The 26,087-nt window shown below is 43.6% G+C and overlaps 1 protein-coding gene across 1 annotated transcript in view; it reads right to left on the bottom strand.

Moving 5' to 3' along the window:
- Positions 1–26,087, bottom strand: part of LOC118100360 (protein ELFN1) — a 100,260-nt gene that overhangs the window by 35,757 nt on the left and 38,416 nt on the right. The window contains exon 2 of the mRNA XM_047338243.1: positions 61–124. The gene's annotated coding sequence lies outside the window, so the exon portion shown is untranslated. The remainder of the gene's footprint in view (positions 1–60; positions 125–26,087) is intronic.

Genomic DNA, 26,087 nt, shown 5'->3' with positions numbered 1-26,087 from the left:
AGACAGAGAGCAGAATGGGAAACAGACAGAGGCAAAGAGGAAGGAGAAGGAAAAACGTACCTCTGCGGATGGAGGACCTCTCAGAATCCGATGAGCCTTCAGTCTCCGCACGCTTTGCACATCACTGTCAGAGGGAGGAGAGGGAACAGGAGGGGCGGGTGGAGACAGACGAGTGGTTAGAACGACAAAGGTGAGACATATCTGGAAATCAGTCGGCAGCTGCACAGATTGACAGTTAACACTCAAAAACAGGGGCAGCTGCATAAGCAGCATCAGAAAAAAGAATGAAAACCCAAAAAGTGGAAATTAAGTTTGGACTCGTTTGCGTTTCCCCCTGGTTCCTGAGTGAAACTTGTCAAAAAAATAATAAAATTGTGTTTATATAACACAATTAATAAGACACCTCAAAGCTCTGTGTGAGTCACAGGCGGTGGAGAGATACGCTGGGAAAAGAGCGAAGCATTGTTGAAATACGGGCTGTGTGGAGAGAAAGCAGAGGGGGGATTCCCATTAGAGAGACAGATGAAGGGACGGCTGAGGATGACAGCAACATCTGACAGTTGGCAAGTCAATGATGGACAGAGAGGGAGACGGAGAGAAAGAGCTCCTACTTCCAAGGCTAATCCGTGGCGCTGCCTCACACGGGAAAAAACCCAATCATGAAAAGAGTTTTACAACCTTCTCCGTCCCCTTTGTCACTTGATTGCTCATCCTTGCGTGTCTCACGAAGACCTCGGTGTGTGTTAGCGAGTGTGTAGGTGTATAAAAAAAGAGACCTTCCTGTAACCCAGAGAAAGAAAACGACCTCTTCCTGTAAAGTCTGTCTATCATTTTGTTCTCACCACCCCCGCAATATACGACCAATTTCCTCGCAGCCTGTTACTGTGTCATATAACACCGACTCAAAGAATTACCACAAACGTGACTGAACACCATCTACGGTAGTTAGACCACTTTCGAGATTCTGTACCGACCACAGAATAAAGATGGACAACATGACTCTCTACAGTATAGGTCATGAATCCCGCCTCCTCCATGTTTGTGGACGGGACATGAAACAAACTAAACAGCCAGAATACACGTCAAATAAAAATGTTCTCAAAGACGGTTCCTGTCACTTCAGGTAGCTGTTGTCACTCTGATGTTCAAATGGGATAAGTTTGGTTTTAATTAGTTATTTGATGCTATATAAATGGGTAAAAAGTAACGATTGACAGCTGAGACTGGCTCGCGATTGGTCGAGCGTGTGTATTGACTCTGGTTTTGGATTGTGATCGTGGTGGCAGCTGATCGTGGACTATGATAACAACAAGACTGCTTGATACACAATATGTCCACTCACATATTCTATCATTACTGACAATAACTCATCCATTTCCATCATCAGTGCTGCTCCCTTCGTCTCTATCAGACATATCTAACCCTAACCCCTTACAGTGCCATGCTCAAAGAATGAGGCTAAACGTCTAAGGCAGATGTTAGCATCCTCTTGAGCTAGCCCAGTATTATTGCGCATTATAATGTACTTATAGAGATTAAATTAAATTCACTGTGAGCTATGGATTGATTAGAGGAAAGCCTTTTGACAGGCACATGTGTCACAGTGACGCTATACGATGTTAGTGTTTTTCTCACAGCGGACTTTACTTTCACACGAGCAGGAGGATCTGAGGATGAGTAATGGGTTTGGCAAACATAACGATATATATCTGATGCCACTTTGGCTGCTGGAGTGTGAACCAATCCAGCCAAACCAAATAAAAGGGCAGGACAGAACCAATATCATTACACCGTGATGACATTACACAGTGGATGTCCCAATCCCCCAACAGGTATTTTTCTAACAGGTATTTTTCTAACTTAACCTCAGCGCCCCACTAAATAATGTACGATGGGGGAACACACACACACACACACACACACACACACACACACACACACACACACACCCTCCACCCTCTTTATCGCTTCTTTTCTCTGAGGCTGACGGCCGCCCACCCGGAGCCTGGTTCTGCTCGAGGTTTCTTCCCATTAAAAGCGAGTTTTTTTCTACTTGCACTTGCTCACAGGAAACGGTGAGTCTCTGTAAATAACAGTACATTCTAGATCTACATATGAGGTAACGTCTGACACACATAACACCGATAATATGGTTAACCGAGTGTTTTGCTCCCGTTTTCTTGGTTTTTGTTTTAAGACTTCACCCTCTAAACAATTCATCCCTCCTCCTACGGCCACACGCACACTGCTACATGATGTTGGGGGAATCCTGAGGTTTGACAGGCCCGCTGTGCGGAGTCACGGCTGCTACGTTATAATTAGATAATCGCTGCTCAGTGGAGGGTTTAGTAAACAGTAAATTTGTTGTGGGACGGTTGAATAAAAGCGTTTGTTCCTCTGGTGTTCGTGATATTTCTACCAGACCTTTAAGTCTTTCAAACCTATATAGTCCTCGTGATGGAGTACAATTCAAAACGCAGCAACTTTGCAGATTTATGATCTATCGACACATTGCTGGATAATTCAATGTAAATTGATTGGATGTTTATATCATGCTATCACTTTCCTATTGTAATTAATTTGGCGTGTAAATGTCATATGAGGAGCAGTGTGATCCTATGATTTGATCCATGTAATTACTTTTTTATGTACAAGCAACCAGGATTTACAGCTTCAGACAATGAAACCCATTCAGATCATTAGAAACAATAATGGCCAGGAAAAGGAAGAACTGCTGTTTTCATTTGGCCATTACAGTCACACTTCATAAACTTTCATATTGTCTTTGCAGCATAATAAATCATATCTCAGCAACATGGTGGAGTTGAATCAGCGAAACAAGATGACAGTATATAAAAACGACATATTAAGGATAAAATTCAAAATAACAACACTGTTGCACAAATGAAGGACAGCATTTGGTCTCACTCTCCCAGACACACATACGTTCAATGAATGTGTGGACTCTCATTGACTTAATGCTTCCTCTAGCGTCTTTCCCCAGTAAAATGAAACCAAGGACCAGCCAAAATGTCCTCACAACAACAGAATGACACGCAAACACACACAAACACACACACGCTCCTGCAAACTGCAGCCATGGTTTTTTTTTTAGTAAGAGAGCCCGAGGTGGACAGAGCCAGCAGGGAAACAGAGACTGAAAGAGGAAGGCAGGGATGCTGGGAAACGAGCGGGGGCCTGAGTGTAAAAGGTAAAATGGAAAGAATGGCAGACTGTAACAGATGAGATAGTTGTTGATTGTAACTGACAGCTGCTAACACGTGTCATGATTCCGGTGCGTGTTTGTGTGTCCGTGTTGTCCCGTGAGGCTGCTGGACTGAATAAACAGTCAGACATTCAGTCACCGAGCCCCTGCTCTGACGTCAGATCAGTTCATTCACCGCAGGTATCACAAATCATCTGTAATCAAAGCAGGTTTAATAAAAAAAATAAAAAAATTCCACAAACTGCACGCAAGAACAGAAAATTGTCAATTTTTATTTCCCGGAAGTAATTTTTGGCTTCATTCCACTCGCTCATTATCTACTTGATTTGAGGTTAAAAACTCAATGAAAACAAAAGAAAATTTAAATTGTTTCGGTGAGGCGGCACGAAGTGGAAGATGAAGCAAAGCTGGGCTGGAACATTCAGTGGTAAAAAAAAAAAAGAAAAATGAAAGAGAAACAAAGAGGAAAAACACAAGGGAGGAGATGGATGTGGAGCCTGCAGAAAAACAAAGAATGACTAAAAACTGAGGTTTTGCATTACTGCTGGCAAATTAGCTAAGTACTACTGAACTGTCGTACACACACACACACACACACACACACACAAAGAGAAACACACACACACACGCCGTACTCTTTAGCTATTCTTTATGCATCAGCAGTGCATTTGCTCCTTTGTAGTCCCCTTGACTGCGAACGGAGAGGACAACAGAGAGGAGCTGGGTGTTTATTGTTATCCTCACAGACTAGTGTCAGTGAAGGCTAAAAACCCAGTGACCAGCGAGCCCAGGAGCAGTGTGAGTGAGTCAGACTCAGCTGGTCTCCATCAGTGGGAGGTCTGCAGTGTGCGGTATCTGATTTGTTGTGAGAAAAAAAATGTTTAAAAATCTGGTTGGCTGCAGGCGAGCTCGGGGCGCAGTGAGCCGGTCGCGGCGGCCTCACACTGAGTGTTCTGAATGTCATCTCTCCAGAATGCTAAGCAACATGTAATTTATCAAGTGATGTATATGTGTCATGCATGCAACCACAAGATGAGTTTAATAAAAAAAGGGAACAGATTGTATTGTCGGACAAGAATGAAAATGAATAACTGATTGTGTTTAATGTGAAGAGGGCTTGTTCCTTGATGCACAACCTAGAGAATCATGCCTCAGCTCTGCAGTGTTTTAGGGGACTGTCACAACTGCCATGTTTGGTCCAGACCAAAATAAGAGGTGTGAACGGTACCTTAGACCACAGTCTAGTCCAAAGAAAACAGGAGGTCTGAGTCCAGATCAAACTGAACCACAGTTTGGTTTCTTTGCACAGTGGAAACTTCATCGTTTTGACTTTCGGACCAATTGCAGGAAGTTGGAAGTGGAAGCCGCTGACAGGATCACTTGTAGTCTTCACCTCCTACGATGTGTTTTTAACGACGAGGACGTTCATTAGGAGCATTCCACCTATTATCGAGTACTGGACCTAAAGTTGGTACAGTTGTAACGGAATTGATGATTTGATTCATTAGTGTTTTCTCCAGTCAAACAGAAAAGACGACTTCCCACTGAATTGACAACATGCGGACATCAGACACCTTCCCGTCCACAAACAAAGTAAAGTACAGTATAGGCAGACGCAGCCAACGTAGGGGATCACAAGTGGACGTAGGTCATAAAGAAGTCTGACGTGCGCTCCTTAAACTGTGATGTGAAACCAAACATGAAGCTTGTTCCGGACTTCCAGGTGTAAAAGCTCCCTTAGTGTCTTTAAGCTCATTGTTTAGATTTAAAGTCAACAACTTCTTTTGTTCACTTGTACTTCTCCAATCAACCTCTTCTTTGGGCGGCAGTATCATTTTCTCTTGTTAACAAAAGGTCTAAAACCCTCACTGTAGACTACTTGCCAGGCACCAAGCAACAGAGTTAGCGATTAGCTGCTAGACAAAGGTCAGTGTTAAGCTACTTCCCTGAGTCGTTGGTGGAGACTAAAACCAGAGCTTCAGACAGAGCGACTGTTATACTTGGACAATGAATGTTGCTGTGTCTGTGGGAAGTGTTAATAAGCCGTTCCCCTCAACAACTTTGTTAGGTGATTATATCAATGTTGTTGCACAGCCGCAGAATGGTTACTGCCTCATTCAAATGCCAAAAGAACAACATGGATCCACTTGTGCAGCGCCGCCGCCTCTTCATCCACTTAAGAATCCGACCATGACTTCATCCGTCTTTGTTGTCGAGCAGAAACTCGTTTATATTAGGACTGCGAGATGTGTCTCAGGAGTGTGTGACGGTCTACAGGCCTGTAAATGAATGCACGGACTCATACCTACGCTGTGGGACATCAAACGACTCTCCCACGGCACTACAGATTACCTCTGTGCCTGTGTGGACACTTAAGATTCCAACAAAACACTGTTTTCTAAAGGACAAACTCTGGACGACAAAAGCCATCAAATCCTTTCTAAATAGGGAAAGAGCTCACAGGGTGTTTGGACAAGGAGGAACTTAAGTCTGTCCGGGGGGGGAGCTGAAGAGGAGAATGGAGGATGGGAAGAACACCTACTAGGAGAGGACAGAGAGCAATCCACAGCAAAAACAGTCTGAAGGAGGCGTGGAGTGTGGTGAGAAGAATCGAGCAGGCAAACCCAGAGAGGAACAAGTGGTGTGTCAACAGGGGAATCAACTGCCTTGCAAGATTTTCATGCAGACTATACGAGCTGGCACTTGGACTTGATGATCCTCCGCTTCCCACTCAACAACCACATGCACACACACTGATCCTCTGCGGTGATACAAGTCCTCCAACTCAAACAACCACAGAGGTCACTCTTCACTGCCCTTGGATTCAACACCAAGGAGCGTACCAGCAGCAGGTTTACCAAAACCAGGGGTTGTCATGGCTACACAAACAAACCTGGGGTTAAGGTTGTGGAACAGTCTCCAATAAAAGAAATTCAGATTCACACAGGAAACAAACTCCCGCATCAACATCTTGTTTTCTTCAAACCATCCTTCCAACCACAGCCTCCTGCAGTAGCGTGTTCTTGACAATCTATATACTACAGCGCCCCCTGTAGCCACAAGTTTATCATTGATTTTTAATTCTGTCTAGCTTCTTGTCCAATTAAGTCGTTGTCTTGTAGAGAAAAAACGAGGCCTATTAATCTGCTGCGCAGTCCCACAGCACCAAAAAGCAACTGACTGGTGGCTATTACCCATGAGTCCCTGCTTCCTGAACCAGACGAGCTGCCGCTGTAACTGTTCACCAAACTCTGTTTTGAATTCATGACATTTTTAAAGTTTCCTGGGTGAATAGTCGAGATAAACGCTGGTTTTTAAAATATTTTTAACTGATCTGCAGTTCAGCATTACTCTTGAACTTGCTGGACCTGATTCTGACAGCTGAAGATGCGACTGTCAGTCAGTTCCACAGACATTCAGTGTGAGCAGTGAGGATTTAATCAGCCCAATTCTCTCTTTTCCAAGTCAGTAAATCAGCCCAAAAATATTTGAAGCTGCACTTTTCAGATAAAAAAGTTGTATAGTGTTGCTTTAAACCGTCCTTTGTGTGTATCATTAGTATAAAGGGTGCAATGGTGCTTGAAATATCTTTTTTAAATTACCGATTCACATGTACGCTTCAACTTAGCGTACGAGAAGTCAACTTTTAGCTACATCCAATCACTAACCTCATATTTCTGCTCTGAGAAAACTTAAGATCTCTAAAAACCTGATGAAACATTCAGCAGTTTAAATTAGTTCACTTGTGGAGTCATGATTTAATCTCACATTGTTCACTGCTCATTTCATCTGCAATGACAAAAACCATGGTAATATCTGGGGCTGATGGGTAATGTAGCCATCTGCCTGACCGAACTGATAAAAATGAGTCCTCCTCATCTATTGAGGACTACGGAGGAGCAGATTTGAATAACACTTTGAAATAGGACTTACAGTGTTGAAGGAGCTCTTGTGGCAGCAGCTGCTCTTCTGACTTTACACTCGATTAAACAAAAAGACTGATCCAGATTTGCAGGTTAAGGTTTTAAGCGGTTTTCAAATGCTCCAGCTGACTCTTTTCTAGGCAGCACAATGACTTTGGCAGTGTACATTTCCCCTGGTGGATGTTTGTTTTGTGGCTTATTCAACAAGCCATGGCACAGGACAACTGATGTCCCCCATGCCGGTAAATATAAAAGATCACAGCCGTTAGAAAGTTAAAGTGGGTTGCATCGTAAAGTTTGTGGCTTTTTTGGAGTTGTGACTGGTTTATTAGCTCGGTATGATGTTGATGTGTTTACGAAACTGCTGGTTTTATAACATGAATGTCAAACTGGGCAGTGGTTCGTACTGTTGCATGTTCTTCCCATGTTTGCATAGGTTTTCTCTGGGTAGCTTTCTCTTCTCACAGTCCAAAGATGTTCAGTTTGGGGGTTAGGTTAATTAAGCTGCTTTCACACATGCACTGAACTCCAGATAATCTCCAGAGGGGGTTTGTGCGAGAACGCAAACTTCCGAGTAATAGGCTCTGCACGTTCTCCGGAGTTTCACCGACCAGCCCTCGAGCTAAAACTCCAGATAATGACCGAATGAGAGTGAAACACAGCAGGAGATCCTCTGGAGGACTCACTCCTAGCTGGTGGTTGATGACAGATGCAAAAATGCGAAAACAACAAAAAAATAATACAAATATCTCAGGATGAAAAGGAAGTTCTATACATGTAGAAGACACAGAGAACTTTTGGGGATAAGGGTCGACGCCTGTGTCGATGAGCTGTAAACAAATACATGTGATCTCCACAACTATTATGTAACATCCTTCCTCCTGGACGTGCTTGTAAACACCGTACATTCCTCCAGATCAGTGACATGCTGCCTGAAATGTTCAGCCAGATTCGACCTGCAGCTAAAAAACATCCTGCATTTACAGCACTTTGCCCAATGTCAGCTCCAGTGGTAGAGATAATAGATGGACGGATGTCAAACTGGTATATCCACAGAGCGTATGAGCCCAGTCATAAAAAAGAAAGCACTAATCTTTTGTAATCTAATTCACACAGAAGATCTGTACGCTTTAAAAAAACACTCAAATTTAATTTCAGTTGGACTTTAATATAAAAACGCAGTGAGAGTCATAATTGAACTCCCTCAGCTATGAGGCAAAGCCCTGTTGTTCTTAGTCATTACTCCCAGAATGCTTCTGGGTCCCTCCCCGTCTGGCAGGGTGTCAAATCCACTTCCCAACAAGGTTTGGTCCAATGGAGCCAATCTGTCCTCCGAACAAATGAACACGGATTCAGGAGCAAACAAAACCTCCCCAAAAAAACCAGAGCTCACATTTCACTCGTTTATCTGCGTGGCACAGTCACGAGAGGGAAAAACAACACGATCCATTTTCTGCTAATAGCGAAACGCTCCCAGACACACAGACACATGGTCGGGTCAGCGATCGGCTGTCGCGCACTGGGCAAAGTTATGAGGCATCGCTGCTGCTGCTGCTGCATGCATCCACAGGATAACACACAAACACGCGTGCCTGAAAACACGCTGCCTGCAAGCTGAGTGCTGATTTGCTAATGAGCTGTCATGGTGACAGATACTGCCATTTAATTGGCTGGCAAAGGAGGCAATTAGAATTCAGTGCGTAGATGCATAGATGAGAAACGGAGCGGAGGGAGCCGGGGTGATGGTTTTTTGTACATTGTGTGTGAGAGTGTGGGCTTCAGAAGCGAAACACCCATCAGGAGACCGCAGGCATGTCACTCACTTGTTTAAATTATTAATTCTGATGATCCTGTTTAACTGCTGCTCACTGTATGTTTAGTGTGTGTGTGTGTGTGTGTGTGTGTGTGTGTGTCCTTGCATGTGTGTTACTTTGCCTGCATGAGGTTTTTACCTGAACCCTGCTTCTCCATCCCTCCCTCTGCTCTCTCTCTCTCTCTCTCTCTCTCTCTCTCTCTCTCTCTCTCTCTCTCTCTCTCTCTCTCTCTCTCTCTCTCTCTCTCTCACTCTCATCCCGCATCTCTACCTCTTTCTTATTCTCATTGTCTTTCCTGAGCGATGCCGTTTCATTCATCCTCGCTGTCTCTCACATTCAAACTTTCTTTATAACTTAAACTATTAAAGTTCAAGCTCCTTTTTTACTTTAAACTCCTTTTCTTTTTTGATTACTTTGCTTGATTGTCTCTATTCATTTGACATTAATGTATGAACTGTGACAGTTTTATGATTCCTCGCTTATTATTGTTGTCAGACTATGTGTCATATAAGGGGCAGTCAGATTTTGACAGATACCAATTTTAAATATTTTAAATTAGCTGCGATTTGAGAGTATTTTTGGTGTTAGATTTTTAGTTCATTGATTAACTTGAGCTACATTGTCCATTGGGACAAGTTTTGAGGTTCGGTCTATAAAGTTTGAGACATTACTGCTGCATGCATTTCGATTTTGTTCTATTCGTCTCTCGCTTGTCTTGCAGGCCGCTCTGAAAAATGTGTGTGTGTGTCTGTGTGTGTCTGTAGTGTAGGTGTGTGTGTATACGTGCGCTGTGTCTTGTATGAGCCAGTGAGGAGCGAGCACAGATCAGTGACCTTCGCACTAATACATTTTTAAACCAGGCCGTGAATAATAGATAAAGTTGGAATAAAACAGCGAAGGATGAAATATGAATTAAAATAATCAGAATTACAGAGAAAGGGGGCCGAGGGGATGGAGGGAAGAGGAGGAGGAGGAGGAGGAGGAGGAGGAGGAGGGCGAGTGTGAGATGGAGAGATGGAGAGATGAGGGAGGCAGGGATGGAAGGAAAAGAGAAATGGACAGATCTCAAAGAGAATGGACGAGTACACACAGATGAATGACACTACAGAGGGTTGTTATTTATAAAGACACAAGGCTCGGCAGTTACATTATGTACCAGCCGATCGTGTGATTGGTTAAAGGAGTTCACCCCCAAAAACAACATCTGCACATCGTGTCTCTGTCTTTGTGCAGGAAATAAAAACCGTCGACTGATTGTGGTGAGTATCCATCCTGTTATATTTAGAGAGAGACATCTCTGTGGCACTTTTTAAATATAACCTTGTTCTGCTTAGGGCGTCACCAGATGTCACTGGGCTACAGTTTGTTCACATGCAGTAGCTTCAACTCAAATAAATCACCTCAGACTGAAAAGGAAGATGCTTAAAAATGGATGTTGCACTAAACACTACATACAAAACAAAATGTTGTTCCTCTCTGGATTGAAATTTCAAGATTTCCCTCTGAATCAGTAATTCAGGGCAGGAATTTGACTTCTTTTCTCTTCACCCCAACACAAACCATCATAAATTTATAAGCTAATCATAAACTTGGCCACTACCCATCTGGTGGGAAGGTTAATCCAGATTATTACACATAATACAAAAAGTGTAGGGCTGACCAACAACTTCATTATAAATGTTAGTTTTCAACCAATTCAGTATTAAAAGGAGAAATTGGAACCTGCGTGTTTGCTGTGTAGTCATTGCAGGAACCAAATGTAGGCTCCAGTCGTAAGGTGGAGTGGTAAACTGTCCATTATGTGTGGACATGTGCGTGTGAGCTACAGCAGTTCAGTGAGGTGCCCACCAGACACAGGTGAGACCAGCTGAGAGAGTCGCACCTGATGCTATATCATCACTGGTCACTGTTCACGACAATGAGCCAAACCACCCTCAGGCCGAAGGGAACCGTCCCAACGCTCCCGACGAGCTGTCCGCCAGTTCCTCTGGTGAAGAGTTGAGGCTCCACCCATGATGAATTTGTTCAGATGAACTGACAAACACAGCTGCCAATAAAAATAAACTTTAAATTCATCAAAAACAACAGACAGATCCGAAGAAAGGCCATCAACGGAAAAATGAACAAATAAGACCTTCATCAAAAGTAACATTACACAGTTTACTTTTTGTGTAGAGTTAATGTTCTTCAGTAGTTCCATGACTTTCATCTCCTGCAGCTCTACCTTATTTTAAAATTCAAAAAACGGAGCTTTGTGTTTTATAGAACTATTGTGTTCTTGGTTCAACATGAAGAAAACTGTCTGAAACGTTTTGTTTTGTCAGCAACAAAACTTTTTCCAAGAGTCTAGAACCGAAGCCACTTTATCAGACCTCTATGAACTGAAGCTCACAGTTCAACGTGACCTCCTGGCCTTTATGACCTCTGCCTCCTCTTTTACTTAACTCACAGATTCATTCATAAAGAGGCGTTTCCCTGATTTGATTTGATATTCCAGCAAAGCGTCCGTCCTCACTGCTGCTCTGTCGCTCCCCTGCCACACCGTCCCACTGCGAATCTACCGAGACTTCCAACTTTGAAGTCCTCCAGATACTGAATGATCAAAACAAGCGAGTTCTTGCTCATCAGCGAACCATCGACTGCTCCGCTGCAGATGCTCATTAAATTCAGATTGTAAAAATGAGCTGGGAGAGAGACAACCTTATGGCTGCTCTTCGCCTGCACACAGCTGCGGAGAAAATGAGAAGGGGGGATGACGCAGGGAAGCTGAAAGACGAGTCTGAGCGACAACACATCATGAAGCAGAGGCTCTCCTCAGACGGCTAACGTGGCGTGGAAAGCAAACTTTGCTCTGTTCTGTTTGAGTTTCCCCTCACACAAACAGCAGGGCGGCGAGGAGGAGACTGCCGGCCTCGTCACGCTCGATCAATAAAGCCATCTGTCAAAAGCATCAATCAGCGAATCAATCCATGTCACCGAAGCTCAAATGAACGGAAACAAACACCAGACGGTGCTGCTGGTACGGGGGAACAGAGCAGAGAGAACAGGAGCCGGGTCATCAGGTGATAAATGGAAGTCAGTCAGTGTGGGGCGAGATGCTCCAGTCCTCTGCCCCTCTGGGCTCGCACCGACCACACGTTTCATAAATCATGGCATTTTGTTATTGAATTGTGTGTGTGTGTGTGTGTGTGTGTGTGTGGGCACTCGTTTAAAAAAAGCACTTTACCAGTATAAATACTAACCCTGAAAGGACCAGTAGACCTCATGAGGAAAGCCTGGTCCTAATAAGGCAAAATTACATTTTCAGGTTAACCTGGTTATGGTTAGGGGTAAGATGAATGATCCCTGGTTTTAAGGCTGCGGGCGATTGGCCGAATTTACTGTCAATTGGCGATCGGTTGATATATTTTGCTAATGTGATAGACTGTCTCCTCATTCAACTCTATTAAGAATTAACCTAGGAGCTTGCACTTATTTATATTATAAACATGTATATTTAATCATCCATTCATTCATTTAGTTCCTCCTGCTCGCTCGCCCACTTCTTTTCTCTCTCCGGGAAGTGAGATCCGATCACAGGAGGCCACAGGAAACAAGTTCAGGACACACTTTAACGCCAGGTGAGAAGAGATGAGACTTAATGCTGGGCCACTTGTGATTGGATCTCTCAGGACGGACGTTAATGCCACGTCTGAACAAACAGGAAGTGGCTAACTGTGGCCAACGAGGACATTTTAGCATATTGCCAAACCTTATCAAGTTTCAACGTTTTTGTGAGGCTGTAAATGGAAGAAAGTGCAGTGTCCTAAAAAGGATAGATACTCTGTGTGTGTGTGTGTGTGTGTGTGTGTGTGTGTGTGTGTGTGTGTGTGTGCGTGAGTGTGTGTGTGTGTGAGTGAGTGAGTGACGGACACCATGGGTGCACCGACTGTGAAAGGAATGCAATTTGGGTGACATTGAGGATGAAATGCATTTCACTTCCCATTGTCCTAAATGTGAAACAGCCAGGGACAGATTTCAAGGAAAATTCCAGGATATGCTCCGTGCACTTTACAGCCTTTTCCATTTCGTATTCAGAAGAAACCTCTCAGTGCTGCCGGAGAGGAGAGACTCACTCTGCTGCAGATTCTCTTTCCCGTACTCACACACAAGAAATAAGGACCTTGAACAAGTATAATGTACACTTTAAAATAGCAGAGCACCTTCTGAATAGTGTTATTATTAAATTGAATATGTACAGTAATCAACTGAAATAGTTTAAAATTAGGTTATGAAAGGTCTTCAATTTCTGTGCAACTCACAAACTGGCGATTTATTCAAAGTGAAGTATTCATCATCATCATCATCATCGTACTTGGCCTTCATCTGTTCAACACATGCAACACGTGCTTTCTCCCCGTGTTTTCACTATAGGCCCCGTCTCCCTACATTAAACATTTGGTCATTTGATTATTATTGGAATTTTGATTATCAATTAGATCATGTAGCTAACCTGTTTTGTGTTGTGTGTTGCATTCTTTTCCAGCCAGTATGTGACAGTTTATGTTGTTGTGTTTGTGATGTTGTTTTGCCAGGTACGTGGGGTCAGACCAGCAGGTCGATCAGGGAGAGTGACAACAGGTTTGCACGATCGGGTCTCTGAGAGAGGAGGAGCCGGGCAGACTCAAGGTGACAGAGGACGGGTGACGTGTGCTGCGTTGGATTACGTTTCAGTCAGGACGTTGTATTTATCTTCTGTATTTCTGCAGATAGGTTGAATTGTGAGGTCAGCAGTAAACCCAGAGTCCTGTGTTGATCTTGTGTTCGTCGTGTTGAGTGTGGTTTCTACTTGTCTGTCTGTTTAGATCACCTTATACTTACCAGTGCAGGTGGTAGGTTCCAGGCAGGTGAGGCTATAAAGCAATATGCCAGTCAGTAGTGAAAGGGGGGGGGTGAGGAGTTGGCAGCTTGCTGCGAGGCTGCAGAGTTATTCTAGTTTTGTTCCCTTTTTCTGTCTCTAGTATGATTTAGTTTTGTTGGTGACTGAACCACAGGCAGATTTTCATCCCAGGTCTGTGGCAACGTGACGGCATGTAAAGATCATAAATATACAAGAGCTTGACAAACTTTGCTTGGAAGTTTGATAGTAGACACTTCCTACTAAACTACTTGTGTAAACATAAATATTGATCATTTTCAGGACAGATGTATCTATGTCATTATAAAGTTAAAGTACCTATAATACTTATCCATGCCTCTGGCTCACCTACAGTATGTGAATATGGAAACAGCCTCTCAGGCTTAAGCCCCACAGCCTGTAGCTTGAGAAATCGTTTAGTTCACAAACTTGAATCAACAAACTAAACCGAAACATTTTACATATGAAATTTGATGTGAGCCTTCATCAGTCTTTACTTTGTGTTTGTTATTATAACCATGATGATGAAGGTCCTCTTATCTTAAAACATCACTTCTTTACCTTAACCTAACCGAGTGGTTATTGTGCATGACACTAATAACAACTTGACCTTGTCCTAAACTTCACCGCCTGTCTTAACCATCACAACTGTGTGCCCCTGTGGGGGACAAATGACCCACATGGTCTTTCAGGTTGACGGACTTGTTGTGAAAGTATTTGCTTCAAATGCCAAACATCTGCTCTTCTGTCCTCATGTACTTTCATAGATTGTATCCGTACATGTGGAGTCTACAGGGAAAGCATTTCAGAAAATGTCACGGTACCTGACTGGACATCACCTGTACAGAGTCTGAGCTGTAGTTTGTTTTTTCTCTCTCGCTCCTGTTCGCCCGCTCCCTCTTTCCCCTTGCTCTCTGTCACAAGAACACAGACATATACACACCTCTGATTTCACGTCTCATCACCCCCGTGACCCACATAGACCGGGTACTAATTCACACAGGCCAGAGAGAGACAGAGCGACAGACAGAGAAACAAGAAGGTGACGGGAGGCAGACTGAACGAGGAGGACGGGAGGCGGAGAGGCCAAATGCGAGAGAGCAGAAAACCGAAGTGAAAAAGACAAGCAAGGTGCAGGGGATGGAGGGAGAGCCGGGGGTTACCGAAGGCAAGACGACAGGAGGAATTGGTGGAGGTAGAAGAAGGCAAGAGGGAGGAGGAGGAAATAGAGCTGGATAATGTAGCCGGTAAGTGATAGACTGAGCAGCGGGAGAGGTAGAGCGAGGTCAGATGGAGAGATGGATAGAAGAAGAGGAGGAGAGGAGGGGTGGAAGGGAAATTTGGGTCGGCAGAGTGCAGCTGCATCAGGAGAGAGCCGAGATGAGGAGGGTGAAACCGAGGGGGGGGGAGAGACAGGAGGCAGGAAATCAGTTGAGCAGACAGAATGTAGAGTATGTGTGGAGAGGATAAACGGAGGGGGTGAAGATGAGAGAGAGAGGTAGAAAGAGGGGGAGGAGGAGGAGAGGAGGGCTGTGGAGTAACAGTCATCAGTATTCCAGTCTTGTGCTCAGTTTCCTCGCCAAGACAAATGAGAGCCAACATCAGGGAGGAAGTGGATCAGCTGAAAACACACCAACCTCTCCCTCTGTCACCCCGCTCCCCTTTCTCTATTTTTCTCCCTATCTCACCCTCCTCCCCCCCCTGAGAAGAGAGTGAACCTTATAGCTGCAGTCGCTCACACTGCCAGGCCCTTTCCCAAACATCGCACAAACACGCACATATACGTACAGCACCATAAATACACACTGCCGTTCTGGTGTGTCATGTTCACCCTTTCCCCCCGGGGGTTGTTTCACAGCAGAGCGGGCGTCCTGCTCTGAGAGGGGGAGAACATTAGTCTCCTCCCCCCCGGAGGACTTATTTCAGGTGTCATCACATCAGGGTTTTTTTCTATTTACATCGTGCAAACGAGTTTCAAAGTAAATCGCACCAGACGGACACACAGGTTTGTCTTCTCGACTTTGTTAGATGTTGTCCAAACAGTAAAATGTAGAAGAAGTTTTGATTCGCGGGAGTAACCGGTCACTACAAAGATCACAAATCTGAAAATGAATGGCAGCTCTCAGTACTTTTTTTGGTTTCAGCTTGTAAATGATGTGGTATTGACACATTTACAACTAAGGGCGATTGAAGAGTTGCAATGTTTCAGAAAGTCTAAAATCTAACAATCCTGGTTCCAGCTGTTAATCCAGATTCACCTTAAACATCTTCCTAAAGCCATGCCCCACCACTCCAGAATATTTTAGGGAAAACCGTTTATCCTGCTAATAGACAGACAAATACAAAACGGCGATGAAAAGATGAAAAGTACGAGCCAATCGGCTACCCTCTGACAACAAATAGCCTATTTTAGGGAGTTCTGGTGTAGACAGCAGACATGAGGGTCAAGACTCAGGTGACCTCTTTCAACAGCTATCTACATATGAATGCAGATAAATTAAAAAGCAGATAGCCGATGTATTTCAGTCAATGTGGCGACCAAAGCCTGCTCAAACACGACTGGTCAGACTAGAAACGTAAAACAGAAGACTTCTGTTCATAGACATTATCTCAGCCGAGGTAAAAAAGTACCAAATATACTTTGAGGTACTGTATGGACCCATTCTGGAACCTTCTCCAAAGACGTGCATGCTAGGCTAACTGGCGACTCTAAATTGCCTGCAGGTGGGAAAAGGAGCGTGAATGATTGTTTGTCCTCATGATGGAGAGGTGAATTGTCCAGCGTGTACTCTGCCTCTCGCTCAATGTCAGCTGGGATTGGCTGCAGCCCCCGGTGACCCTCAAAGGACGAGTGGTAAAGATAATTGGACGGATGAAGGGACGGTACGAACTAAACTTCTTGGACTAAAGGCTCTCGTGCATAATTTAACAGATCGTAACATTATCGTTGACATTTTAACAAAGGGATCTAAAAAAAAAATGTTTTAACATGAAGCATCAGAGTTAATAAAACGTCTTTGTCCCAAATCAAAACCTCATTAAATGTAGCTTAACACAACTTTCCCTGTTATTTTGCACCGCATTACCAAAGTGCCCCTCACTCCCCCGTGAGCGACTGGGATGTAACATCTCAGCTGTATAAACAGTGTCAAAGGGTCAAGGACAAATGTAATGAATGAAGAAAAAACCTCCGGGTGTTAACAAGCAGAAATGAATTCAGCATTTTGTCGGCTCCTCTGCGCTGTTAACACTGACCTGCTGCTCCGCCCTCCCCGACCACGAGAAATCATCACGACACCGATCCCACACTCTCCAACTTCATAGTTTGCCAATAAGCTCAGATTCTTAATCACTCCGAGTTCACAGCTTTCACTCTCTAGTGTGGAGAATGTGACATTTCTGTGTCAGTGCCGGCGCGGCTAAATATACAGTAGCACACATACAGTGGGGTTTTAGCCGCTTCGCTAATTGAAGGGTGTCACAGAGAAATGAACTCCGAGCTTGACAACACCATAATATGAACTTGAGCCAGTCACATGCTTCATTCCCGCCACGGCCTTCAATCAGCTTTGAGTTATCCCCTCATTGTAATCCCCCTCCCATCATATCTCTCTCTCTCTCTCTTCCTCTATGAAACAGCAGCTCAAGCAGAAATCAATTTCACCCACTCTTCCTCCCTCTCTCTCTCTCTCTCTCTCTCTCTGCCTGCCCCCCCACTGGGTTTTCCTGCTCTGATTACTGTTTGTTCGTACAAAAACAAAACCCACGGTGGAAAGGATGTACAATCCTGAAAGAAAATGAGGAGACACAGATTTATCGTCTCTCTCACACACACACACACACACACACACACTATTAAAACGCAGGCTGACCTGTGCCTGCGCTCCGACAGGACGCGGTAACCGTAGATTTATTTTGGATTTGATCCGATGCTACATACAGTATAATCGTACACTTAGCCTGAATCCAGACCTACTAATCCCCGCCGACAAACTCAAATTTGTTCACTGATCAGTCTGCTGTTGTGTCCATTGGTTGACGTGTACACAGAAAGAAACAGTGGAGCAATCGGAGCTAAAAAATGGACGTACACTCTGGGTCTGAAAGCCAATGCTAAGTTCCTGAAACCTGTATTCTCTCAAATGGACTGCAGAGGGCGACACCACTGGTCAAAAAAGGGAAGTCAGTTTCTACAGAGGTCTATGAGAAAATGTTTATGGTCTCAATCTCTAGTTTCACGTCTTCTTCAATACGGCCTGAGGTTCATTTAGTAAATTATGGTCCCATTTAGAATCAAATAGACGATGAAGTGTGGTATGAATTAGGGCGTGGACACTGTGTGATTGACAGCCAGTCCTGTCCAATGAGTGTAGTAGGTTGCAGGTGTAGGTGGGCGTGCAATGTGCTTGAGCTTAGTCAGACTCCACCCCCTCTGCTCATCTAAATATGGTTACTTCTGGTTTCAAACAAACAAGATGGCTTCAGAACAGCAGCTGACAAACCAAAGCATCTATTGCTCTTCTGTCTGTCCTGGGAAAGCGATCCTCACATGTGGATCCTCGCTGGTTTCTACGTGTTTTTCCTGTTAATATGTTGTTTTTTAGCTTTTCCTTACTCTTGCTGAGGGTTAAGAACGGAGGATGTCGCACCTTGTTTAAGCCCCTATGAGATAAACTATGATTTGTGAATATGGGCTATACAAACAAAGTGTGATTGATTGAGGAATGGGTGACATCAAGGTGAGCTGTCACTCGGTCAAACAGAGATCAACACATGTACGGGTCAGAGGTCGACGTATCATTAAAGCTGCTCCTAACAGCCGCTGCCCCGTCTTCATCCGAACAGAGACGTCACTCACTACCGACTGAGCAAACAACACAAAAGACTTAACAACGTCGAACATGAACTGATAACTTAACCTCAGTCTGATTATCAGTTTAACATCCAACAAACACGATCCTGATGTATGCACGTAATCCACGACTGGAAAAGTCTCCTCATATAGACTTTTTCCTCCTCCCTAGTAATTTCACAGCCCAGCTGCTATGATGCTGATTAGAGGATATATATAGTGCATAATATACATGCATCCTTTTAGCCATGCTAGTGGCATCGCTCTGAGGTCGTTCCACTACTCGGGTCTAGACTGAAATATCTCAACAACCATTAGATGGCTGGCCATGAAATTTGCATGCCCCCCCACCCCCACCCCCTCCAGGATGAATCGTGATGACTTCAAGGTCTTTTTTTACTTTTTCATGAGCGGTTTGACATCTTTGGTTCGTGTGTCATCAAGTCAAACATCCGATTTTGCCCAATACGTTGGTTTTGCTGCTACCTGCTAAACATATAAGCATGTTGATGTTGGGATTTAGCCCAAAGCACCGCCGGGCTCCAGCTACAGCCCGACAGAGCCAACGGCGGCTGTGGACTCTCCGGCTTGTTCAAACACACCTTTTCCAAAAGTTCACAGTTTAGAGGAGATGTTCGTCTCTCCCTCCCCCTCAGCTTCCTCACCTCCTCTCTCTCTCTCTTTCTCTCTCTCTCTCCATCTCCGGTTCCATTTTACAGAGCGACACAATCTTAAACTCTAAAAAATAACATTTTTAATTAAGCAATATGCGTACAGGAAATTGTCTTGCATTTCTTCAAATCCGCCTCTAAACGTTTATTTAAGTCTCTATATTTAGACCTTAATTAAAGCATTGCAGCAGTGTAGTGTTGAGAACTCCACGGTTATTATGGTCCACTGTATTGTCCTCATTGTGTCTTTTTCTCTGTGGAACAAACTGCACACACAAACACATTTACACACAAACGCACACACACACACACACACACACATTTGGATAGAGTAATAACAGGAATGAGATGGAGGCAGCCAATTGTCTCTGCTGTATCTTATTTGTACCAGGGAAGATGAGCAATTGAAAAGAAATTAAATGAGGGGGCGAAATGATGCGACGGCCCCAAAAAAAAAAAAAGAAAAAGAAGAAGAGTTGTTAAGTTTAAAGTGCTCTGAAGAGGATAAGCAAGTAGGCCAGTCAGAAGAGGAGGAGAAATGGGAGGAAGAGAGGAGCGGATGGGTGGAGAAGAGAGAAACAGGACGGGGAATTGATAAATAGATCATTGTATGCGAGGAGACGCTTTCCTCTCGTTTCTCCGTCTTCCCACGCCCCCCCATAAAAACAAAACCCTCCATCGCCCCTGACACCAGATAAATAGAATTTCTAACTCATCTGTTTACTGTAAATGAGTCTAAATAAGGCCAGAACACAGAGGATTCACACACACACACCCACACACACACACAAACACACACACACACACACACACACACACGAACACAGACCGAACAGTTGTACTGTATAACGTCTTTTTATGTTTCACGCCTTGTTTGTCTTGTCTTCTTGTTGTCAAACGTCTTCTGCAAATGAGCGTCTGTGTGTGTTTACTCAAGGTTTTGACAGGACTCATGGCCAAACTCTTAATAGCTCAACACACACACACACACACACACACACACACACACACACACACACACACACACACACACACACACACACACACACACACACACACACACACACACACACACTCTGATACCGAACAGGCCCACAGGCTCCTTTGACATGCTGCACCTCTAATGGATGAAACAGGCTGGAGCACGATTAGATGTGAAGGAAACTCTGGGAAGGACACACACACACACACACACACACACACACACACACACACACACACTGTTCTCTGAATCTAATAGACAAAATAGAAACGCTGCATGGCCGTAAAGACTTGTAGCACTGGTAGAAACAAGACTGAGGACAGGGAAGGCTGGATAAAGTAGAAAGGTACCTCTGGGATTTTCGCCTCTATCTCAGTTTGCAGAAACATATCCGTAACTTTTTCACATTGGCGTCCTTGAACACTTCGAACATTGCGAGTGTCCGGAAAAGACTCTGTGGGGAATCTTTTACCGGGCAGCTGTTGGTCTGCGAGATACTATTCATGCTGTGGCCGCAGAGGATGATTCATGGATTCTGATAAATGAGGTAAGGAGTTGTGTAAGGGTTGCTGATGGTCGCTCTGGTGTTTGCTTCTCCTCAGAGGATGACGTGTAAAAACTTTCTCCGTGAGCTTAAAGGAAGTAAAAGCAAGAAGAAGCCAATCAGAAAATTGAGTGCATCTGATATTGCAGCTCCTCGGCTCCTCTCTGCATTTTTGTTTCTGGCAGAGTAACAAATCATTGTTGCTCAGAGGAACTGTGCAGAAATTGTGAGAGAGAAAACAATGTTGGAAAAGGTTTTTTAAAAAAATCTCTAAAAGGTGAAAGGAGGGTCGTTGAGGAGAACAGAGAGAGTTGTTTCATGTCTATTCAATCCATACTTGTGTCATAGCTTGAATGTAAAAACATCTTATGTGGGTGTAGTGGGGTCACGAAGTCCCACATACACACGCAGGGCTTCCTTTTTCCCATCAACTAGATAGTGAGGACAATATTTCCGTTATTACTCAATGGTTTATAGATATTAATGAATAAAACCAACTAAAAATGTTCATAATGTTGTTTGGTTGTACAGAAAAAGACTTTAACAGAAAACATCAGATTTTTGTTTAAAATTTCTCTGTTTCTTTTATCCATGAACTTTCCACATCCAAAAACCAATAACCATCATGATTAATAATGTAAATAAAGACTATAATTAAAGAGGGAAGACTCGTCTGCATTTCCTCCCACTATCTAGAAATAAAGCTAATATATATATCTATCATGTGCATTTGGAGCCAGAGTCTGTTTAGTACCGAGGTCCCAACAATCACGAGTCAGTCTCAGCTGTCAATCCTGATGTTTCACTCCTTTTTTACAGCATCAAATAACTAATTAAAACCGAAACTACTGGGAAAATGAACTTGAACTACCTCAAACAACAGAAACCACCTTAGTTTGATTTATTGGATCAAAAAACTAGCTTACTAATGATTCAGTGCAAAGGCTTATATTTTAAAAGGTGAATAAAAGATGAATCCCTCCTCCCCCAACCGAATAATTCAGTCTCTTATAAAGGATTTGAATTCTCTCTTCTTTTTCCTTCCAGTTCAGCGCCGCCTGCATTTACGTCCGACTTGTCCATCCATGTAACTCCCCCTGAAATCCTCATTTGGTGATACAAGGTATTTAAAGGCCACCTGTTCCCTGCCTTCACGTCCCTCTGCAGTTTATTTGCAGCTGCGCAGTCCTGCTCGGTTACAGCCGCAGCTCCGGTGCTGCAGTAAATGACAGCTTCTCTAAGTCTATAATAGAGGAACAAAAAAAAGACCTAATGAATATGAATCATATCAATTAGGAAAACGGTATAATCTGTCTCACATGAATAGAGCAAATTCTAGACGGAGAGTCAATCAAACAAAGAGCTGATACGAAAACCTTCCTGTCTGTAATTTAGCTCTGTCTTTTCAATACTTCATTATCTTCATTCTCATCATCTCCTGTCCTCACAGAGGTGTTATTGGCTCAGACGACAGGCAAACTAACCCTGGAACATAATGTATTACTACTTTCACAGGTCAAAACGTCTAGACATGAAGGTTAAATCTCTTACATGTGGCCGGAAGCTTTAGGTTGTTTAAACCTTCAACACTCATAGGGATGTAGCAAATTCAGCAACGGAATCATCCATTCTGAGTAAACGTTGTAGCGCAGGCAGAGGTCAGGGTCATTCAACAAGCTAAGCTATGTATTTGTAGCTACGCAAGTTTCTATCTCCTGCGGGCATCTGGCTGCATTCCTGCTCGGAACACACAACGTAGCCTAGCGAGCATTCAACGCTAGCACAGAGTACACGGGACTCAGATGTAAACATGCATCACCAACTGGATCGACCTCCTCTCTCTAGGCTGTATTTGACTGAAATTGCACATGGACTTTAAACTGCAAGTCACATTCACCCATTCACACAGCGCTACTATATATATCACACCAGTCATACACTGCCAGGGCACCAAGGGCAAATTAGGGTTCAGTATCTTGCCCAATGACATCTATTGGCATGCGAACTGGAGGAGCCAGGGATCGGACCACCGACCTTCTGGTGTTTGGACGACCCATTCTACCTCCTGAGCCACAGCCGTCCAAATCAATTAGCCACTGATTTGATTGGCTGGTGCCTGGGCCTGAATATTTGCAGTAAAATGATGTGATGATTATTTGATGGCTGCGCTGCTGCTTGAAAAATTGACCTTTTCTCAACTTCTGTGCAGTTTCGGCAAAACCCCCCAGTGCTTACGTACGCCTCCTCCATTAGGTAGCACACATGTTCCAGATACGTACAGAATCACCTGAACCAGATATATCTCACGCACAGGTTCACTCTGACAATCGCACCATTACACCTAAAGGGCAGGTAAATAAAGACTTTAGCATTAACTCTGTTTTAATGTGAACACTTAGCGGTAACCAACAGTTCAAATGATGCAGTCGGCCCCGGCTGACGAGCCTGTGAGACGCGCCGAGCTGGTTCCTCCTCCTTGATATTCAGCTGCTTATTAAAAGGCCAATTTCAATTTACGACTCCACCTGTTACTCTTTGATCAGAACTTATAAACACAGAACAAGGCTCTCACTTATCCACCAGAGACAGCCAGGGCTCCATTCCCCAAAGTGTTTATAGTCTTGTTCTTGGTTTCTCATGCTGAACTCTGCTCTCGTCTCTCCCGGATCTGTCGACTCGCATTATCTTACTAATATTTCAGAGTTTGTTTCCTCGCATAAAACAGCAGGGATTCATTTAGTAGGCACTGCTCTGAAGGAACAAGAGGCTAAGAAGCAAAAAAACAATCCCAATCAATATGGGATCTCTGATGTTAGGGCCATGGATTTTCATTTGTGTCCGATGCAATATAATCCTGAAATGTACGCGGTGGTTGAGGGCGTTCTGAGCAAGAGACGCAAAAGCGACCCTAATATATCTGAAGGGTTTTAATCAATAGCAATGACTTAACGATTACTTTGCATATTGTGATGCTGAGATGAGCTCTGGGGTTTCTGGCTTTCAGCTTTTGCCATATTTTAGACACACATCCCCTAAAAAACTTTTTAAAGAGGGACAACTGTGGGTGTTTAAAACGAGTCGCCGGCGCCGCATCACAATTCATTCTTTAGCCATTAAAAGCAAACAACCTCCTTTATTTCCCACAGACCTGTGGATGCACTTGGCTGGTGGCACTGATTGTTGATTGCCGTCGTAAATGACGCGATGGTCCTTTAAACCCCTCGTGAAGTAGATAAGACATCTGATCGCAGACAATAAAATGTAATGAAACATAACTCAGCTGGAAACATTAGTGAAAGAGCTTCTGTCATAAAACACGGGGGAAAAAAAAATGGCCACCTGTCCTGGTTGGCAGTGTCCATTCAGAGCAGCCAGGGAACTGGAAGTGACAATTTCACACCATGTTTGGATTTGAAAACCGAGCAGAAGCCCGACAGTATCACACTCGATTATGTAAAACAACATGGTCTGACATGAGGAGAAGCTCAGGTGTAAATAATAAGATTCAACATGGCTGCATCCCATTCACTGGCTTTGATTCAGGCCCTGGTATTGTGCGTAATGGCTCAGGAACTCTGAATAGAACTAAGATGTGGTTAATGTTATTAATACGCTTTCCTCGCGGTTACAGATCTAAAGGTCTGCAGTGAAAAAGTCTGTTTTTTTCAAGGTTGTTTCTATAAGAAACAATTCAGCTTCATGGCCTTCGTCTCTATGGTCATTTTACAAGATACAGTTCATCTGGGTTGGACACGGGCCAAGAGAGAACCTCATAACTTTTGATGAGGTTGCTGATAAAGAAGCACATTTTTTTAATTTCCTTAACATTGCAAGATATAAATATATAATTAATATAGAATAATTCATGCATTTCCACGAAAGAATCTGGAACATGTAACAGCCTGATATGTATGAATGTGATGCAGCTTAATTGACTCTAATGGGACTTTTGGGCCCTGGTGGAGTTATGCCACATTCAATTTGTGATTATATGTCTTAAGTGGGACATAAAAGTGAATGTATCTCAGAAAGGAATAAATAAATAAACACGTTGTACTAGCAAAGACCACATCTGGAAACCAAGTTAAGCCCGTTAGATTCCAGTGGAAGTGAATTTACTCAGGCAGTGGGATTTGAGCGGATTAGAAACAAAAAAAAACATTCAACAAACAAGCTCAACCAAACATATACATCATCCATCATCTGTAGCACTTCTTCTTTGAGGGTCGCGGGGGGGGGTCCAACACACAGAAACCATCTAGTCTCCAATAGTTCCCCCAGAGGACATATGGAGAACATGCAAACCCCACACAGGGCAAAAACAGGGATTTGAACCAGGAACCTTTCTAGCTGTGAGGCAACAGTGCGATTCAGTGCAGTATCCACACAATTTATCCTTCATCAGCCGATCACAACACCATCCTCTTCAGTCTACCCTGAATAACAAATGAAAAACAAAACCAACAACCACCAATTAAAGTGTAAAACAACTTTTTACGTATTACTTTAATTCTATATAATTTCAATTTGAAATTCAATTTGAAATCTCCCTTTTTTTTCACATTTTTAGTGCTTCTTGCTTCTTCTCCACTGGATGCATCAGATGTCATGGCAACCACTAAGTATGGCACAGCATCCCATTTTACCCTGATGCTCCATTTACCTTCTAAGGAAATGCTTCCAACGTGTTGTTCTTCTTTTTTCTCTTTACAAACGAACAGAGTGCTTCTCAGGGGGCAGATGATGTGTTGCGCAGATGATGTGGAAGACGGAGAGAGTTGGAGAAGATCAGGATGAAATGTGGCTGTGTTCTGCTCAGGCCCTTTTGAGTGTGATTACCAGTGTAGAGACAGCTGTAATTTGAGCCCCGGGCTAAAGAATCATTTTTGAGCAGCACACAAACAGCACGGATGACTCTGGAATCAGCTCATTTCTCGTCAACGTGGACGAGCTCTGCTGTCTCATAACTGCGAGAGTCTTCAGCCGCTGAAACTGTTCATCATGAGGACATTTTAAAAATTGGATTGATGTGGTTTGTTTTCACAAGCTTTTTAAATGAGCAACTCGTAGTTTTGTGTGTGTTCTCCAGTTAATACACAGCGACTTGCTCAGGGTGTTAACAGTGAAAATAGTCTGAGGGCTGGGTGATTCATGTGAAGAAGTAAAACTGGGTTGAAT

This window comes from Hippoglossus stenolepis, chromosome 2 (assembly GCF_022539355.2).
Source record: "Hippoglossus stenolepis isolate QCI-W04-F060 chromosome 2, HSTE1.2, whole genome shotgun sequence".
NCBI lineage: Eukaryota > Metazoa > Chordata > Actinopteri > Pleuronectiformes > Pleuronectidae > Hippoglossus > Hippoglossus stenolepis.
Note: the sequence above shows the minus strand (reverse complement) of the source record. Positions and strands in the feature narration are given on the sequence as shown.